At 50.5% G+C, this 4,447-nt stretch overlaps 1 long non-coding RNA gene across 1 annotated transcript; it reads left to right on the forward strand.

The window, feature by feature from the left end:
- Window positions 1-2,183: 2,183 nt before the first annotated feature.
- LOC120974646 (uncharacterized) lies at window positions 2,184-3,840 on the forward strand. The gene is made up of 3 exons (XR_005769994.2): window positions 2,184-2,429; window positions 2,508-2,788; window positions 3,578-3,840. It is a non-coding gene; the product is annotated as an uncharacterized lncRNA (long non-coding RNA).
- Window positions 3,841-4,447: the final 607 nt, after the last annotated feature.

Here is a 4,447-nt window from a genome sequence, read left to right on the forward strand (position 1 = left end):
ACCGTCCACTACCTCGCTCCGGCCTCCCCGGGCTACTGTTCATCCACCGTCGACCTCCTCCAGCCTCCACCTGCGACTGTTCATCCACGGCGTCTCCCTCCTGCCTCCACCAGATACTGTTCATCCACGGGCTCCTGTTATCCAGCCTCCACCGGCTAATGTTCAACCAGCCCTCCACGGGGTCCTGTTCATCCAGCCTCCACTGGCTACTGTTCAACCAGCCCTCCACGGGGTCATGTTCATCCAGTCCCAACCGGCTCAGGTGTGTGGCGGCTCCTCTCGATCGGGGTCATGTTCATCAGCGGCAATGGCCTCTACTACCAGGGGGTCCTGTTCATCCAACCCCCACCGAGAATTGTTCATCCAACCCCCAACAACACTCACTGTTCATCAAGAGGCAATGGGTTCGATCGACTTCAGTTAGCAGCAGTAGCGAAGGAATCCCTCGATCGGGTTCAGTTAACAGTCAGGGATCGATCGATCGCTCGGGTTCAGTAATGCGTAGCCAGTGCAATCGCTCGGGTTCAATAGGCGAACGCCTCGCTCGGGTTTAGTTAGAGCCCAACGCCTCGCACACACACGCGTACGTGTACGAGAGAAACGTGCAATCCCTCCGTGCATCGCTCGGCCCCAACCACCCACCATAACTGGGAACTCCCCGATATTTTCCTCGCCCTTGCTTCTACCATGATTTTTTCCGTCATGGACGGCCCAAAGAATGTCATGCAGCTGCGTCTCCGGCCCGCCCAGGACGAAAAGCCCATTTTTCTGTCATGAGTTTTTGTCATAGAAGTAGGAGCCCACCACATCTATGATGATGCCGGGTTTTGTCACAATTATCGTCATAGAAGTGTCATAAGTATGACAGAAAAAAATTCGTTCGGCCCAAAATGTAACGGATGTGTCTTTTTTTTGTAGTGTGAAATCACGCAAGATTGAACCCAAAGCTAAGCACCTCTCCCATTGCAAGAAAAACCAATCTAGTTGGCCAAACCAAACCGATAGTTCGAAGAGAAATACAAAGATATCAAATCATGCATATAAGAATTCTGAAAAGATTCAAATAATATTCATAGATAAGCTGATCATAAATCCACAATTCATTGGATCTCGACAAACACACCGCAAAAGAAGATTACATCGAATAGATCTCCAAAAACATCGAGGAGAACATGGTATTGAGAATCAAAGAGAGAGAAGAAGCCATCTAGCTACTAACTATGGACCCGTAGGTCTGTGGTAAACTACTCGCGCTTCATCGGAAGGGCAATAGGGTTGATGTAGATGCCCTCCGTGATCGAATCCCCCTCCGGCAGGATGCCAGAAAAGGCCCCAAGATGGAATCTCACGGGACACAGAAGGTTGCGGCGGTGGAAAAGTATTTTCGTGGATGCTTCTGAGGGTTTTGGAATATATGTGAATATATAGGAGGAAGAGCTAGGTGTAACGCCCCGAGACCGACGCTCCAGACGGCTTCCATATTTTTCGTTATCGTTGTGTGTATTTATTTGTTTGTTGCATTTCATCATGTCATCATGCACATCGCATCCGCATGTTTTCTTAAAACTTGCATCCGTTCATAGTGCCGCTTCTCCTTCATCTCGGTGTCCTTTCTCAGATCGACTGGGTTTTGCTTCCCTCTTGTCTGGCCGCTTAACCTCTCCGTGCAACCCACACTCTTTGCTGCCTTGTCCAAAACTTCCCCGAACCGCACGGTCATGACCAGTGGGTCCGGAACAATCCCGAGTTATCCTAAACATCATCCGTTCTTTGTTTAGACCACCCGAAGCCGTCCGATAAAAATCTAGGGGCTAATCCCCTCTCATATTAGCCACCTACTATATATAGTGGGCAACCCTAGAAACTAGGGATCCTGTCCCATCCATACGTCCAATCCCTCCGCCGCCGCCGTTCCACCAAATCCCCTCGGGATCCCCTTCTCCTTGTTTTCCTCCAACCACCAACAGGAGCCCAAACCCCTTCTCCCCTTCTTCCCGAGCTCCTCCGCTGTTCCCTGCCCGAGCTCGTCGCCCGCGCCTGCAGTTCGTCTGCCCGAGACTCCGAGCAGGAGCGCTCGGCTCCGTATCCTCCGCCCGCTGGCCGCACCTCACCTCCTCCCGTGCGCCTCCACCTGCGCCCGCATCCGTCGTCCTCCGCGCCCAGGCAGTCCCCGTTCGCGCCCTTCCTCCCCGCTCTTCCTTCCCTTCCTCTATCTCTTCTCTTTTCCACGCTCATCTCTCTGTTGCCTCCACAGGACGCCATGGTCAGCCTCTTCTTTCGACCCGTCGTCGTGCCTTCGTCTCCTTCAAGCAGCAGCAGCCCCGTGCGCCTTCGACCACGCCTGACCCCGAGCCGCTGCCTTCCCCTCGCCTCCCCGTGCAGACCACCCAAGGCCGTCTCAAGCCCTGCCCAGAGCAGCCAGGCCGCCGGTGAGCTCCTCCACCGCGCGCACCCCCAACTCCTCTCCTTCTCTCTGAATGTGCTCCCTCCCTGTCTTTCTTCCACAGAGAACCGACGCCGCCCCTGAGCTCCGCCCGCGCCGTCGTTGCCCAGATCCGCCCCGTCTCCACCTCGCCGGCCTTCCCTGCAGCCGCCGTCGCTCCCCTTCAAGTCCCACGCCGTCGTTGCTGTCCTCTGCTGCTGCCGCTATTTCCCCTGTCGAACGAACGAGCACGACGCCCCAGCGCTCGCGCCTGGGCCACCTCTGCTTCGGCCCAGCGGCTCCCCTCCGTCGCGTGAGGCCCAGCGCCCCAAGCTGGCCTCCTCTGCCTCGGCCTTTAGGCCCAATGTGAGCAGCCCCCTGGCCTTTCCTCTGCTGGGCTTCCTGTTCCAGTTTCGGCCCGTAGTGTTTTTTTCCTGGTCCTACGAATTTGCCTATTTATCCAGTGAACGACAGATTTGCAGAAAACCCCTCATACATCATGCATATAATAACTTCACAACCGTGCATCGGATTAAAATGATCTATATATGTAAAATGCTTAGAATTTCATATAGTTTCACAATATGTCACTCTCATCCATGTTTAAAATGTTTAAAATGCTGTTTGTTTAAATTTGCTCGAATGCCATGTTAAAATGATTTATTTCATAACTAATTAACCGTAACTCGGATTTAAATAAACTTTATATGTAAATGGGGTAGAAAAATGCATAGAATAACATGGTGCATTTATTTTCCTGTTTAAAAACAATAAAATATGGCTTTAGGGCAGAACAGTACCAAATCTAAAATATGGACATGAGGATTTTCCGGAATTGTTGTTTGTTATTTCCGGCCTCATTTAACTTGCTTAAATAGTTAGGTTACTTATGCTTCACCTCTTGCCATGTTTAATAACATTTAATATTGTTGGGTACATAAACGAGAGAGAACTAAATAATTGATGTGGTGTTTCTTCAATATGCAACTCGTTGCATATTGAGCTCCACTTAACTTGTAGTATTGTTTGTGCACTTTGCCATGCCATGCCTCTTTAAACCGGACATGCATCATACTTGATTGTGCATCATGCCATGTGTATGTGGTGGTTGTTTACTATGTTGTTTGTTTCTTTTCGGGTTGCTTCTCTCGTTAGCTTCGGTTTCGTTCCGAAGTTGTGAGGATTCGTTCGACTACGTCTGTTTGTATTCTTCATGGACTCGTTCTTCTTCCTAGCGGGATCTCAGGCAAGATGATCATACCCTCGAAATCACTTCTATCTTTGCTTGCTAGTTGTTCGCTCTATTGCTATGCTGCGCTACCTACCACTTGCTATATCATGCCTCCCAAATTGCCATGAAACCACCTCTAACCTTTGTCACCCTTCCTAGCAAACCGTTGTTTGGCTAAGTTACCGCTTTTGCTCAGCCCCTCTTATAGCGTTGCTAGTTGCAGGTGAAGATTAAGTTTGTTCCTTGTTGGAATATGGATATCATGAACTTTGTTGGGATATCACAATATCTCTTATTTAATTAATGCATCTATATACTTGGTTAAGGGTGGAAGGCTCGGCCTTATGCCTGGTGTTTTGTTCCACTCTTGCCGCCCTAGTTTCCGTCATACTGGTGTTATGTTCCTTGATTTTGAGTTCCTTACGCGGTTGGGTGATTTATGGGACCCCCTTGACAGTTCGCTTTGAATAAAACTCCTCCAGCAAGGCCCAACCTTGGTTTTACCATTTGCCTACCTAAGCCCTTTTTCCCTTGGGTTCTGCAGACTCAAGGGTCATCTTTATTTACCCCCCCCCGGGCCAGTGCTCCTTCGAGTGCTGGTCCAAACCGAGCGATGTCCGACGCCCCCTGGGTAACTAGGGTCTATGCCAACCCGACGTCTGGCTCATCCGGTGTGCCCTGAGAACGAGATATGTGCAGCTCCTATCGGGATTTGTCGGCACATTCGGGCGGCTTTGCTGGTCTTGTTTTACCATTGTCGAAATGTCTTGTAAACCGGGATTCCGAGACTGATC

This window comes from Aegilops tauschii, chromosome 2 (genome assembly GCF_002575655.3).
Source record: "Aegilops tauschii subsp. strangulata cultivar AL8/78 chromosome 2, Aet v6.0, whole genome shotgun sequence".
Classification (NCBI taxonomy): domain Eukaryota; kingdom Viridiplantae; phylum Streptophyta; class Magnoliopsida; order Poales; family Poaceae; genus Aegilops; species Aegilops tauschii.